The sequence below is a fragment of the Phocoena phocoena genome, chromosome 3, assembly GCF_963924675.1.
Source record: "Phocoena phocoena chromosome 3, mPhoPho1.1, whole genome shotgun sequence".
Taxonomy (NCBI): domain Eukaryota; kingdom Metazoa; phylum Chordata; class Mammalia; order Artiodactyla; family Phocoenidae; genus Phocoena; species Phocoena phocoena.
In genome coordinates this window covers 75,834,234-75,851,034 of record NC_089221.1, presented here as the reverse complement: position 1 = coordinate 75,851,034, position 16,801 = coordinate 75,834,234, and the positions used below count along the sequence as shown (strand labels likewise).

Sequence of the window (16,801 nt, the reverse complement as noted above, 5' to 3'; positions counted from 1 at the left end):
AACTGGGGAGGAAGTAAAAGAGTAGAGAAAAGAAAAAGTCATCCAAATAACTTATAGATCAAAGAATAAATCTAGAAAATACTTAGAACTGAGCCATAATGAAACTATAAATTTATACCCTTAAATGCTTATATTAAAAAAGAATAAATGCTAAAAATTAATGATTTTTTAAAATTAAATGTAAAATTAAAATATATTTAAAAATCAAGTTTAATATAGTGACTATGTGTAGATATGTAATTAGGTGCTTTATGGATATTTGGTGAATTTACTTCATTTCAAACTTCCCAAATCTTACCAGGTGGATCTTGCCTTGCATCCTGTAGGCAGAAAAAAAAAAAAAACTCACTGCTTTTGCACATCAAGAAGGGTAAATATAAAGCAATAAATCCTTTATTTTTTGAATTAAATCACTACATTTTGGTAAGATTTTGTTCACTTATCTAAAGTAAAGTAGAGTTGCTCAGCTTCCAGTGAATTTTGGGCAAAGTAAATTTATTCCCCCATTTGTCCTTGCCGTGTTTTGCCGGAATTGTAAATATATATCTATGATAATATTCTTAACTATCCAGATGATTGAATTATTTCCCACTTCAGGGAGGTACAGCCTAATCAGATGTAGAAATTTTATGAGTTTCAAAAAGAAAACACCTATGGTAGTATCCAATTTCTAATTTCAGTAGGAATTTGTTTCACTGATATCTTTATTCACCAGAATTATAACAAATAAAATGAAAAAAATTTTTGACCACATTTTAAAAATTGAAGTAAAATTTACATAACATAAAATTCACCGTTACAACCAATTTGAAGTGCACAATTCAGTGACTTACGGTGCATTCACAATTTTGTGCAACCATCACTACTATCTAATTCCAGAATATTTTCATCACTCCAAAAAAGAAACCCCATACCCATTAAGCAGTCACTACCCATTCACCCTTCTCCCAAGCAGCCACCAATCAGCTTTGTGTCTCTCTGGATTTGCCTATTCTGGACATTTCATATAAATAGTATTATACAATATGTGGCTTCTTGTGTCTGGCTTCTTTCATTTAGCTTCATGTTTTCAAGGTTCATGTTGTAGCATGTATCAGTTCTTCGTTCCTTTTTATTGCTGAATGATATTCTGTTGTATGACTATATACCACATTTTGTCTATCCATTCCTCAGTTAATGGACATTTGGGTTTTTTCCACTTTTTGACTATCATGAGTAGTGCTGCTATGAACATTTATGTACAAGTTTTTGTTTGAATGCCTGTATTCAGTTCTCTTGCTTATATACCTAGGAGTCAAACTGATGGTTCAAAATAGTAATTCTGTGTTTAACTTTTTGAGGAATCACCAAATTGTTTTTCTGGCCACATTTTTAATGTAAGGTTTTAAGGCCAGTTTGTGGGAAGGGAACCTTATAAATTGAAAACTTAAAACTGTCAAAAATTTAGCAATAATCTCAATTACAGAGTTCTTTGAGCTCAAGTCTCTCTTTTGACATTACTAAGCATTTCTCTGCCAGCTTCATTGAGTTTTCACTAGACAGCTTTTATTCTCTGCTCTCTGACCAATAGTTACTCAATTGAAGAATATGTGGATGGGGGTAGTGGTTACTAGAGTAAGAAGCCTTTGAAATATTTTTTTTCCAATTTTTATCTTCAGTTAAAGAGGACAAATGCTTTACCCTACAATTTAGAAGCGTAATATCTGGAAGTTTCAGACCCTAATCTGATGTGCCTTAAAATAGTTACAAATTAGGGTGATGTCTTCCAAGTGCTCACTGACTGTTTTAAATTTTCTAGTGTGTCCCTGAAAAAAGATCAACAAATCTCCATTAGAATCCATGCCAGAATATTTCTCAACAACTGCTAGCCCTCTATATTTAAAACGTTTGCATTATTTAAATTTCTGAGAAGTTTGAGAATCTCTTGAGAAATTAAAATATTGGACCTTTTAGAATACTAAATGGTTTACATATATGCTGTGAGGTTTTGGCCTATGGTTAGCTTCCCCCATGGAGCTGAAATATTTTGTACCTGGAGTTAAGCCAAATCTTCTGACTTGCATGCATTCAACTTATGGTGCATGCATCCAAGTCCTGGCATTTGAATGGTCTTTTTCCTTCATCTGAATACTTTCTAACTTGAAGAAAAAAATAACACTTTCCATTTAAAACTTGCCTCTCTCCTCTCCTTCCCTTCTTCACCCATAAGCAAATATCTTCATACTCTGTACCTGCAATGCTGTGAGAAGAGAGGGCATCTTGATATTTTCCAACTCAGAAAGATTACCCTCAGGCCTGGGGATCCATGGAAGAGCTCCAGAGAGTTCCATAAATCCTTTGAAATTCTGTGTTGAACTGAAGTTATAGGGAGAGAATCATAGCCTTTATGATATTCTCAAAGGGTATATGGTCCCCCCAAAAGTGAAGATCTGGTGGTTTTAACAGTGGCTTGGAGAGCCAACGGACACACTTTCTGTGGTGCCATGACACATTGGATGGTGTGTGATTAAGTCATGAGTATATTTCACTCAGGCTTTCAATGGCAGAGTCAAAGTAATACCAGTGCTGTTTTTGAGGGTTGGATCAAGAGTAGATGCTTATGAAGCTGAAGGTAGTTCCCAGGAATGGATTAAGGAGTGTGGGAATGTTAGGGCACTGACCACTTATGAAGGTGGAATAGGCAGAGGTAACAGCATGTGGGAGAGAGTAATACAATTATCCTGCTCAAAATGCAGCCTCACCTCCTACCCTGAGGCCCCTGGTACTTGTATAGAGTGTCTTCTCCAGCCATCAAAGTATTTCTTTTGCCTATTTGATCATATCATTTATGTCTTTGAAATAGTTTTACCTTCCATCTCCCTCACTGCTTCCCAGAAACCACTTATGGTCTCACACGAATATCTAAACCCCTTTTTCAGTTTTAGTTTCTGCTCTGTAGTCTTTATAAACAGATTCGAATTCTATGAGCCACAGAGAAGTGAGAGTCTTAAGGAATTAAAAAAAATAGTACTAATAAACAGGAAGCATTGTTAGGTGTTTTTTTCTTTACTGATGTGTGAAGAGAAGAAGGGAACCAACCCTGTTTGCATACCTGCCGTGAACCATTCACTCTATGTGTATCATCTTGTTTACTCCTCATGGTACATCTTTGCAGTGAGTGTTATGAGCTTTCTTACAGATGAACAAACCGAGGTTCACAAAGTTTATAAGTATTAGATGCTAACCCAGATCTTGTAGCTCTGAACCACTGCTTCCCCTACACCTACCAGAGAGCAGCAGTAGAGAGAGTTCCGGAAGGTTTGTGGTGGCGGCAGCCTTGTGGAAGAGAGCCGGTGGGATTTGTTTTTGAGCTGCATTGTATATTTACAAATATACTGTGTATGTATTTAGGGTAATTTGGGAGAAAGCTAATAGACTTTATGAGGAGGCTAAAGTCCCTTGCACATTTGCAAGCTATTTTTTGGTCCTTCCCCTGAAGGACTATGTGGGAGTGATTAGAGTAGAAATGAAACAAGCAGCTGATAAATGGGTAATTTGTAATTGCCATTTTTTGCTGAAACTATTGATGTTTTTCTTTATTCCAGTGAAATGTCCCAAGTAAAAAATGTAGAGAATGTCTTAACAGTTTTAACACGGTGGAAGTTAGAGCAAACAAATGGAGAAAAAAATCCAGGGGAAAGATTAATAATTGAATAATGAAATGGTTAAAATTAATTTGAAAATATCCTTGAACTTTGACAAAGATATACAGTACAATACAATAGATAGGGATCCAAATCCCCTTGGATACTTGTATCTGGAAATCCCAAGAAGTAAAAGGAACATACTAAGAAGGAAACTTTAGAGCAGCAGTGGACTGAGTGAGAGTCGAGAGAATCAAGTCCTTTCCCCATTTCACCCCTACCCAACCCAACCCCATTCCATTAGCAGTTCTGTTGCCTTCCTTTCTTCATTCATTAAAAAAACATTTACTGAGTTCTCCTGTATATCAGACACTATTCTGGATGCTAGGGATTTGACAATGATAAGGATAAACAAAATTCCTGTTGCATAGAGTTAAATTTCAAAAGAGAATATAGATAATAAATAGACAAATTCTATGTGTGTGTGTGTGTGTGTGTGTGTGTGTGTGTATAAAACATAGTGGTGTTAGGATAAAAATTAAGTAGGTTAAAGGGGTGAGAGAGTGCCTGGTAAGGGCACAGTAGTATATTTTAGATAGGGTGGTCAGGAAAGACCTCGGACAAGCTTGCTGGGTTGTATTGTAACTTTTGGGGGCTCAGCCCAGTCTCTTCATACATAAAATGGGAGCCTTGCTAGGTGATCACTAGACAGCTTCAAAATTCTGTGCTTTCTTTAAGAGACATATCTTTAGGTCACGTAATCTTTTGTATGTATAAGTTATGGTCTTCACTGTCCATTGATCTCAAAATGTAATACGAATGTTCATTGATTTCCAAGCTTAATTCCATTTTACATTTAGGGAATTTAAACCGAGAGTTAAATGCCTTCCCAAAGGTTGCATAATGGTAAAAGAAAGATTAGAGCTCTTGATTTCTGCTGTTCTCAGTCTGAAAATTCTGCCTCAGTGTGTGATATAATAAGAAGTGGAATTGCAACGTCAGAGCAGTTCAAAGTAGATTTAAGATGTGTAAGCTATGATAGACTAAAATATGTACAAGTAAAGAATTGCATAGGGCTTCCCTGGTGGCGCAGTGGTTAAGAATCCGCCTGCCAATGCAGGGGGTACAATTCAAGCCCTGGTCCGAGAAGATCCCCCATACTGTGGAGCAACTAAGCCCGTGCGCCACAACTACTGAGCCTGCGCTCTAGAGCCTGTGCTCCACAACAAGAGAAGCCACCGCAATGAGAAGCCCGCGCACCACAACGAAGAGTAGCCCCCCCCACCCCGCTCACCACAACTAGAGAAAGCCCGCGCACAGCAACGAAGACCCAAGACAGCCAAAAGTAAATAAATAAATTCATTTAAAAAAAAAAAGAATTGGATAAGTATATCCCACTGCAATCATTTATGGCAGGCAAGTAAGCCATGTGATATGTTTTAAACCAGTAAAATAGCAAACCCCCTCCAAGAAAATCTATAATTTTAATCAAAAGTTTGTTTCAGTCATTGAAATTCTGTTATTGCTGCTTACGAACATTAAAGTCAATCAAAACATCAGTAGCTTTGCAAGATCAATATTTTTAATATGTTTGCATTGCAGTACTGCAGATTTTTGGCTAATGGATCGCACCCATATTGATTTCCATGGGAAATGTTAGTCTGATACTGAAATAATTTAAAAAAAAAAAAAACACACACAGGGATTATCGGTTTGGAATTTCTAAGGAGATAGAAGTATAAAAATTGGTTATTGACCAAATTGCTTGGGGTGAGTGAACCTTGGGCACTTGCAATAAACTTGTAGCACTCAGTCATTACTGAATACTACCTTAGTCCCTTAAAGTGAAAATCAATCAATAACCTATTATAACAATGCAAATTGTGGTGAAATAACATACTAGACATGTAAGAGTCACATTTTATCAAAACAGATATGCATAAGCATGTATATGAGCATATTGAAAATAGCTCTACTGAAACATAGTGACTGATTTTGACTTTGAAATTCCTCCTGAAGCTAGTTTGAGTAGCATTTTTCAAGGGAGAAACTGCTACAGAATAACAGTAAAAAGAAGCATACAATTATTCTATGAACAATCATGAAAGTGCAAACACTACAACATGTCAAATGACAGATTCCGTTATTTCGATTCAGAGCAAGATTACAGTGGTGACTCTGTTCTCAAAGCACTGGAATAATGGATGCAAAATTAGATTAGATACAAACACATTCCCCACAATATGAATCTAATGCACATTACATTTCTCTTGGTTTTTAGCCTTTCGTTAGGAGAACCATATTTTCATCTAGAAAGTTTACTCTGTGTTTTCATTTGGTTACCATTATAAATTTATGAACTCTTTATCTCTCAAAGACAACCTAGCGTTCTGGAGAGAGAGAACATTTTTTTTTGATGCACAGTATAAGTTCAGATCAGTATAGTAGTACTTAGAATAGTACTTAGCACCAGTTACACATATTTTTGTATGTTTCTATTTACTTAATTTTTTAAATTGTGTTATTTATATATTATAGAAACATTTATTTGCTTTGAGAGGAACATGGAATTAAAAGATAGAACTAAAAATTAATAATAACTGTTGAATTTTGTTGCCATCTCTATAAGCCTGGTCAGTGTTATTCTAATAAATTGAGCTCTCTTTATAAATAGAAAACTGATCATGACACCTTCTCCTGCATGAGATGGTAACACTCATCAAATAGCATTATTAGTCCATTTCAATTCAGCGTTAATCTTTAATCACTATTTTTGCCAAATTTCTTTCATCCTATTCTGACTTCTTATCTTTTATCATTATTACTAGCATCACTCTCAAATTCAGTTGATAAAATCTTTTTTATTCCTATTCTTTTTGAAATTTATACCTTAATGTGACTTTCCTCAAACATTGTGTCCCCCACCCCCATCAGTTAAGCTGTTAGGATATTCCGTGTTGATGGGTCCAGCCTTCAGAATGATTTATGAGACATGGAACTTCACTGTTATCTAATGTTGTGTACATACTTGAAAATAACCAAGTTGTACAGCAAAGATGTTTACATGTAAGCTATATAAATATTCATACAGTTTTTGCTAAATCACTCAATGGCTTTCTGCTATAGATATTATTAGAAAAGTATTCATGGTCTTAAAAATGTTAGGATTCTAATTCTGTTGCCTGCCATTTCCACATTTTCATATACAATTGCTCTTCCTGTTGTTTATGTCTTTCTAAGAATTCCAACTGGAATTTGTGTCACTTATCATTGTCAGAGGATGCTATTTCTAAAACAGATAGAATTTGTGCAATCCCCAGTTAGAATTTCCAGTTGTCTAACTAGTCAAGGAGCGGGGCATGATGAAAATGGGAAATCAGCTCTTAGAAATCCAGCAGAGCAAACACTTTGTTCTACAAGGCTCCACAGCCCATTCCCACACCCACACACGCCTTTATTCTGCGCTCATCTAGGTGTTTTATCTAGGTCAGTAGTGCAGTTCCTACTCAGGATGGTTATCATCTGACAACCCTCTGGTAGCCTGGAAGAAGTCATGTAATCTGTGATTTGGTCCAGAGCATCCCTGGTGTTTTTACGCACTCTAAGCAAGAGCCAAACAGACTTCTATCTGTGAAGGTAGTATCTGAGAGCAGGGCTGAATCTCTAGAGGACAGATTCTTTTAATGAATTTATGGACCCAGGACACTGAACAAGATCTGCTGCACTCAATAGACAGCACTCAAAACAGATCATTCTCTATTTATTGAGAATGTCGGAAGTCAGGGGAGAGAGGATTCCGAAGAGCTGTTCCTAGTGCAGACTTTTTATATTAATGGGCTAGTGAATACCAATGTCATACCACAGTCTGAGCAAGATGATTTGATTTTAATTTTTAGACAAAACTGACTTTCTGCATTCTAAGTCATGCTGATAAAAACTCATCCTAGAATCAAACTATTCAGACAGTCCATACCAAGCCTTACCTATAAGCAGCTAGAACATACCTGAAGATCTTTATTCGTTAACAAATTATTACACAGGCATGCTGCTCAGAATGTGTGTAAGATAGTAGTTAAGAGCACAGACTCTGCATGTACCACAATGTTCATTGCAGTTCTATTTACAGTAGCCAGGACATGAAAGCAACCTAGGTGTCCATTGACAGATGAGTGGATGAAGAAGATGTGGCACATATATACAATGGAATATTACTCAGCCATAAAAAGAAATGAAATTGAGTTATTTGTAGTGAGGTCGATGGACCTAGAGACTGTCATACAGAGTGAAGTAAGTCAGAAAGAAAAAAACAAATACCATATGCTAACACATATATATGGACTCTAAAAAAAAAAATGGTTCTGAAGAACCTAGGGGCAGGACAGGAATAAAGACTCAGACATAGAGAATGGACTTAAAGGACGCAGTGAAGGGAAAGGGTAAGCTGGGATGAAGTGAGAGAGTGGCATAGACATATATACACTACCAAATGTAAAATAGCTAGTGGGAAGCAGCTGCATAACACAGGGAGATCAGCTTGGTGCTTTGTGTCCATCTAGAGGGGTGGGATAGGGAGGGTGGGAGGGAGACACAAGAGGGAGGGGATATGGGATGTATGTATATGTATAGCTGATTCACTTTGTTATACAGCAGAAACTAACACACCATTGTAAAGCAATTATACTCCAATAAAGATGTTAAAAAAAAAAAGAGCACAGGCTCTGAACCCATACTGCCTGAGTACTTACCCTGTCTCTGCCACTTTCTATCTTATTTCTCAGTGCTTCATTCCTTCACTTATAAAATGATGACAATAATGGGGCTGACCTCATATGGTGTTGTGAGGATTACATACACGTTAAGTGTTTACTACTTGATTCTTTATAAACTCTGATGTCTATGTTGTTGGGAGTAGAAATGAAAGACTTTAATCTCCAGTAGTTTTCTCTCTAAAATCACATCTCCTATAATCTGGGAGAGATGCTCCTATCCTCTGCCCCCATGGCACCCTGTACCACCCCTATCATAGTGTATATTACTATATGGTTATCCATTTATTGATACTTGTCTCTCCCACCTCCATTAAGTTCTAAGCTTTGTGATGACAAAAACTGTGTCTATCTTTTTATCATTATTCTTTCAATGCCTTGCATATAGTTTGTATTCTGTAAATAATTACTAGATCAGTGTTAAATAGAACGTGATTTTTCTAAGTATCCCAAATATTAGAGTATTCATCTGTAGAGTTTTGCTTTGACTATGTTAGTTTCCTGGTTTCATCAGAGACTGACATACCATGAATGATTGATTGCAACTTCTTTGCACTTGCCTCTGCCTAGAATGTTCTACCTTTAGATATCCACAAGGGTCACCCCCTCATTTCCTTCAGGTATTTATTAAAGTGTCACCTCCTCAATAATTCCTATCCTGACTACCTAATTAAAATTGCATCTCTGCCTCTTCTCTGTGCTGTTTTGTTTTTCTATAACATTAATGACAGTCCAAAACTCTATATATTAGGGTGATTTGTTATGTTTATAATTCGTTATTGGCCTCTCCTACCCCCACTGGAACGTGAGTTTTGTTAGTTTTGCTCAGATATATCTCCGGCATCTGGACGAGTGCTTGACACAGAATAAGCAGGCGTTTTTAAAATATATGCTGAATTCATTAATAAATTCAGTGCCTTGGTGCTGCCAATTTAGAAATAAGTGAAAGCAAAATTACTACGCGAGGATAATCAACAAAGGATTAGAAACAAGAAACCTTGAGTTCCATCTTGAGATCAATTGTGTATAGTTTATGACTTTGTTAAACGTACATACTTCAGACCTCTCTGAGCCCTTTAACCCAGCCTCCAAATTCTGAAAATCATCCTTACTAAAATATTCCTCCCGTGGTCACTCTGAGGGATGTATTGCAAGTTATTTTATAAAATATTATATGTCTGAGATTATGCCATTAAAGTAATATGGGATCCAAGTGTTAGAGGCATTTTTTTTTAATGGTTAAGCCCTAAAGCAAACTGCTTCTTTAAATATGTGAATATAAGCTTTCCGTAGAACATGAATGCAGAATCTCTGCAAGGTCTTAATTAAGAGAAATTAAAATATCTATATTAAAATATGCTTCATTCTACCCACTTGGTAGGGGTTTTATTTGTAAAAAAAAAAATTATTTTACATGTAATGGCATAAAATGCTACATTGTACCAATATTAACAGGGAAAATGTGCCATGCTGAAGTGGTAAGAAACAATGCGATCTATAAATTCCCTGCATTATTTTTGTTTAAAAACGTTTTTCATTAAGATTAAATTTTCACTTGGGTGGTTGTTTGAATTAATTATGGAGGCATCACACAAACATAAAATTGAGCAAGAAAATTACATAGGAAATAGAAAGGAGTTGTATGTGAGGCACTTATTAAAAAATATAAAGACTCCATGTCATACATGAGGTGACATTTTCATTCAGTTTGCTGTTTGTAGGATTATTTAGCTACTTAAATAATGGTGTCATAAAATGATTTAAGTAAGCTTATGTTAATAAGAATGAAAGTTTTAAACAAAAGATTTAAAGACTATAAGTGCTTACTCAAGGGGTAAGCAAGACCAGTGTTATATACCAAAGCAAGGTAACTCCCAGGTGTTCATAAAGGTGAGAGATATGCAAGGGGTAAGCAAGACCAGTGTTATATACCAAAGCAAGGTAACTCCCAGGTGTTCATAAAGGCGAGAGATATGCATAAAGTATCAAAACCCAAAGGGAAAAGCAAACAAATGAGAGAACCAGTAGTTATTAGGACAGATGAGATGGAGCTATCTCATAGCATAAGATTTGAAAAGAGAATAGGTATAAAGATGAATAAGAACTAAATAAATGTGAAAATAGGCAGATGGATTATCCTTTTTCTCAACATGACAGGAAGATCTAACCAAACTTGTCTTTTTAAATGAGAAAAAGTAATATGAGAAGAGAGCTGTTTGTATGGCAGGCACTGTAGTATTTTTGATTCATATTTTCCCACCAAAAAAAATCTCTCTTTTCTCGCATTCCCCATATTAGTCTCTCTATGACCACTGGTAAATTTAACTATTATCTACAATGAGTAACATATTAAAATAATAACATCCCCCCCATGCAACAATAATTATTGAGCACTTACTACATGTGCAGAATATTCTGCTTTTCATAGAATAAAGGACAGTAGGAAGGAGATAAAATTTTATAAATTTAATAACTCAAGGAGAAAGAAATAAGGATCACAAGGCAGAGACTGATATAAGTAATAGAAAAATTTGGAAGAAGGTGTAATTCTATCTAATTATAAGAGCCAACAAGACATTCGGGGATTGAGGAGGGAAGGTCTATTAAGGCTGAACCCAGAAAGATGGGTAGGATTTGGAGATTCACAGAAGGGAAGAAGAATATTTCAGTGAGGATTGTCAACAGGAGCAAGGGCTAGAAAGTACAGAATATGTTACATAAGAATTGACAATAGCAAGAGGGGAGTTTGGTAGATGCATCATGAGTGTGAATGGAGAATAAGGAAAATAAAGTTAGACATTTTTTGGCAATGAGATGACAGAGGATATTAAATGATAGGCTGAGGGGGCGGGGTATGTTTTTTTTCTTCAAGGCCGTAGGAGCAAAGGTGTTTAAGTAAGGAAATGAACTATCAGAGCTGTACTTCAAAAAGATTGATCTAGCAGCTATGAGTAAAATATATTGAGAAGGAAAGTCTGAAGATAGGGAAAATACAGCCTAAAGGTCATTATTGTCATCCCTGCAAATGGTAATAAGGCCTAAATGCTGATGACGAGAGTGAAAATGAAGAGAGGGGATAGAATCCAAATACATACAGGAATAGAATCCATGTGACTTGGCCATGAGAGTCATCTTGAGTTTTTTCTTCAAACAGGTCAGTCAGCTATTTAGTGAAATCACGGAAAGAATGGGACACAAGGAAGTTACCATGGAGGTTCAGGAAAGATTTCATGCATAGGAATGCCTACAAGTCAAGATATTGCAGTGATGGACCACGAACAGCTTTAAGACACTTGGTGTTTGAGAGGTAGATAGAGAAGAAGGCATGGAAACTGGGACTTGAAATTAAACTCCTTGCATTCAAACTTTATATATTTTTTAATTATTTCAGGATTCAGATAGTCTTGCCCTCTTCTAAGATTACCAAGCCTTTAGGATACTTTCATTTGGAAGCAAATGATTGATTTTGCAGAGCAGAGTTATCCCAGAGCTGTAGTAAGGAGGAGTGCCATAGATTGAGAGATGGTTAAATGAGGGTAATCTGATTTGATGGGGGATATATGGGGTAGATACCAGACTAGGTCTTGACAATTTCTTCTGATTGGTTACCACAGTGACTATATTCTAACTATGTCCATTTAGTAATAAATGCTGCCAATTTCAACCTGTGCATTACTACAAAAATATTGTTCTGATATGTTTGCACTTTTTGACTCCATGTTCCATTCCAATTTGTCTTTCTTAGGAAGTTAAGCATAATTTAGTCCACTTGTTGTTTCCACAATAGTTCTGTGTCTTTTTCCACTCAAGAAGTAAGCACATTGAAGGAAAAATAGGTTTTGGATAGCCTCTTCAAACATTCATTATTTTTTATGATGATTTTGAAACTTAAGAGAAAAAAAACATGAAGTCAAGAAAAAAGTAAGGCTGTTACATTGGTTTTGAGGAGGCACTGTTCTTTAATAGCCCAAACCACTTCCAAGTAATGCTGAAAAAGTCTTCAAAACGTTATACAAAGCTCGGGTTTATATCAGTTTTAGTGTTCTGGTGATCTGCTTCTGTATAACAAGCCATCTAAAAATGTAGTGACCTAAAACAACAACCTGTTATTATCTTTCACGGTCCCATGGGTTGACTGAGCTAGCTGGGAGGTTCTTGCCTGGGATCTCTCATATGGTTCAAGTCGAATTCTCATTGGGGCCGGAGTCATCTGAAAGGTCACTGAGCTGGACACCCAGAGGAGCTCATTCACAGCTGGCAGCGGATGCTAGCTCTTGGCTGGGAATTCAGCCGGGGCTGTCTACTGGAGCACTACACGTGACCTCTCCATGTATCTTGGGCTTCCTGACGCATGTGCTGGGTTCCAAGAGGGAGCATTCAAAGAGCAAGTAAGTGTTCCAAGAGTCCCAGACAGTAGCTGCAAAACTTATGACCTAGCCTCAAAAGTCAGGCAGCATCACTTCTACCATATTCTGTGTTCAAAAAGAAAGTTATGAGGGCAGCCCACATTCAGGGAGAGGAGGCTGTACAAGGGCGTTAATACTGTGAAGCATGGTTGATGGTAGGGATGGACGAAGTGAAGGAGAGGAAGTACCTGTCTTGAGGAACTAGCTCACGTACAGTTAAGCAGTAAAGCAGGATTACCGGGGGAAATAGACCAGTATCCGGTAGGTATGGGTATTACTGAACCATATTTCTGCTGCTTGTGCAGTTGATGGTCTTCATTTACTCCGTTCCTTTTGGAGAGGTTACCAGTGTTTCATCCTAGCCTGATCTCAGATTCTACATCTGTTTTCCTAGTTCCATTTCTTTAAGCATCCTCAGATCCTTTATCGCTATACCTAAACGTCTCCAAAGATGTCCAGACATGGTAACATACGAAACATTTCTCATAGTTTATTGCTTCTTCTTATCTCTTTGCCTCTGGTCCTTCTGCAAGACTGAGCACAGGCAAGGTACCATTTTATCTTCAAGGTTTATTCAGCTAGCATTAATTTAAGTACCGTTTGCTTGTCACAGGAGACACAAAGAAGCATAAGCCAGCTTAAGGGACCAACAAACCAAAAGAAGAAAAACGCCTGTATTAGCTACGTAAAGCTAAGCTGCCCTAACAAAAAGACCCCAGATAGATAGAGAATATAGAAGTTCATTTCTTTCACATGAAACAGTCCAAGGTGGGCATTCCAGATAAGCAGATGGCATCACCCCACACAGCCAGGTTCAGGGACCAGGTTCCTTCCATCGTATTTCTTGACCACCACCTAGGCAGTATTGTCATCTGCGTGGTCACAGCTGGGTTGCACATGCATCAGTATTCTAGACCTCAGGAAGAGGCTATAAGAGCACAGAGGAGTCTTACCCACTTCCTTAAGGCATTGGCCAGAAGTGACACAAATAAATTCCACACTTGTTAACATTGGAAAGGATGTAGTCAAATGGCCACACCTGGCAAAGAAGGCTGGAAAATGTAATGTGCTGGGCATCCACGTGCTTTGTTTTAATTGTTTTAGCAAAGGTTTTCAGGAACGGTTACCAGTCCCCACAACAGCATGTAAATAAATGATTACAAAGCAATGTGGTAAGTATTGCACTAGGAAAACACGTGAGGTGCTATGAACGCGCAATGGGAAGTCACGGGCTTCACCGGAAGTAAAATTTGAACTGTTTCCAGAAGTAATGACTAGAGAAAAATAGGGCATTCTACACAGGAAAATAAGATCTTATGCCCAAGTACAGAATACAGACTAGCTTCGAGGGTTTCAGGGAATGGAAAAATTTAATATGGCTGAGCGCAAGTGCCCATGAGATGAGGAGTTATGGGAAATAAGGTCTATAATATAGAGAGGATTCTGCTAAGGAGTAGCTTGGACTTTATCCTCTAGGGATAGTGAGGATCCACCAGAATTTTATGAGTTTAGGACTAGCATGATCAGGTTGGTGGTGGTGATGTGAGGATAGACTGGAGGAGAAGAGATTAAACGAGATGAGACCAGTTAGAGGTATATTCAGGGAGGTCGTGATGAGAATTAAAGTGGTTATCAAGGAGATGGGAGAGGAAGGAGTACATTGCTAGGCAACAGAGACTGCAACTTGCTGCTTAAATGAGAAAGAGAGATGAGTGCTTCCTACTTTTACAAGGTGGATGATCAGTGATGCCGTTAGCCAATACAAGCCCAAGAGGAGAAAAGTTTACTAGGGCAAGATTTTTCATTTGTTTTTGGACATAAAGAAATTTTTCGTATCTACCAGATATCTACATTTCTGACCCATTTTTGCTGCGCGTGAGGGTAAGGAAAAGAACAGAGGGTAAGTCTAAGGACTGACTTGACTCCAAACAAATTTCTTTATTTTTTAATTATGTGAGCAAACATCTGGGAGAATGTTGTTATCTTAGCAATATGGGGAAGCAATTTGGCCTAGTCTAATCTGTGACAGTAAGACTTCTAATGATTCATCACCACTTTTACAATGACAGAGTAAAGCATGCAGCATTGTGGGTTTTGACACAATACTCATTCATGTTCAGCCACTCTGCACCTCCATATGCCAGGTTCTGTACTAAGTACTAAGGACACAACTCTAAAACAACAAACACAGTCCCTGCTCTCAAAAAGCTAAGGACTGAAAAGTGTAAGAGTTAGCTACTTTGTTTGGTGAGGGTGGAATTATGTGTAAGGGCTAAGGGTAGGGGCTCAGAAAATAGTTTTCCAGGTTCTAGGCAAAGACAAAGGCAAGAGAATACATTGTACATTTGATGACTGAAGAAAGTCCAGTATTGCCGTAGAGTAGAGTATGAGGGTAGAGTTATGAAAAGAAGTGAGACTGGAGAGTGAGCAGGAACTAGATTGTGGCGAGCCTTCTCAACCTTGTAAAAGAACTTGGAAAGAAGGCTTCTAAGAAAGGGAATGGGGCTCCCCTGTTGGCACAGTAGTTAAGAATCCACCTGCCAATGCAGGGGAGATGGGTTCGACCCCTGGTCCGGGAAGATACCACACTCTGCGGAGCAACTAAATCTGTGCACCATAAGTACTGAGCCTGCACTCTAGAACCTGCAAGCCTCAGCTACTGATCCCGCATGCCACGACTACTGAAGCCCACATGCCTAGAGCCCGTGCTCCACAACAGGAGAAGCCACCACAATGAGAAGCCCACATACCGCAATGAAGAGTAGCCCCTGCTTGCTGCAACTAGAGAAAGCTCGCGCAAAGCAACAAAGACCCAACACAGTCAAAAATAAATGAAATAAATAAGTTTATTTTTTTTTAAATAGACTTAAAAAAAAAAGTAAAGGAAAGAAAGGGACTGTATTTCTAGGGAATATCATTCCAGCTCTGATAAGGGGAATATATTGGAGGATGATGGGAAGATGAGACTAATGCAAAACTAGTTGGATTATGATGACCAGGATGAGACAGTGGAGATGGAGAAAATATTTTGATGTGAGGAGAGCCAACAGGACCTGAATTGGTATTAGAATGGAAAGCATCAAGGTTGGCACCCAAATTTTTTTGGTTTGGGCAACTGTGTGGATGTTCTATCATTAACAGAGAAACTGAAGTCAGGAAGAGAAGCACGTTTGTGGGGGAATGATTAGCTCAGTTTTGACATGCTGAGTTGGCAGCGCCTACAAGACTGCCAAGTAGAAATGAACTACGCTATTAGATATATTGACTGAAACTCAAGAGATAGAGATTTGCAAGTGATTGGACTGAAGAAGTCCAGCAAATGTTCAGTGAGAAGCCCAGCAAATGGTGGCTGTGCAGCAAGGTCCTTGAGGAGCAGCAAAGAAGGAGACCTCTGAGAACTAAGGAAGAAATCAGAGGAGGGAATACCAGGGGAAGAGAAATGCTCTGAGTCAGAGGGCTGGTAGACAGTATCGAATGCTATTAAAGATCTAAAGGATCCTGAAAAAGCAAAAGTGTTATTAATTATTTTAATTGCTCTCATCTACAAAAAACAACTAAATTTGGGTTTACTTGATAAGCAGGAAGGTTGAACATATTTTTATATAATTATTAGCTATTTATATTTATCTTATAAATTACCAGATCTTTTTCTATTGAATCTTTATCATTTTCTTATTGATTTGTAGGAGTTCTTTATAAATGATGAATAACAATCCTTATTATATGTGGTATATATTTTGCCTTTTATCTTTGCATTTTGCTTATGGGGTGGTTCTTTTTTTTCATACAGAAGTTTTTAATTTTTATGGAGCCAAAAATGTCAATCATTTTTTCCTGTAGTTTCTGGTCTTGTTTTCATGCCTTAAATCCCACCCCATAATTATACACATTCTCTTTTATTTTCCTCTAGTACCTTTATGATTTTTTTATTCTTTAAATCATAATATCTGGAGAGTTGTCTAAGATTACATAGTACGGTGGCTGAGCAGGGCTGAGGGCCCAGTTA

The 16,801-nt window shown here is 37.5% G+C and overlaps 1 protein-coding gene across 2 annotated transcripts in view; it reads left to right on the top strand.

Moving 5' to 3' along the window:
• The window catches only part of ARB2A (ARB2 cotranscriptional regulator A), a 384,523-nt gene that overhangs the window by 307,085 nt on the left and 60,637 nt on the right, over window positions 1–16,801 (top strand). The window lies entirely within an intron of this gene.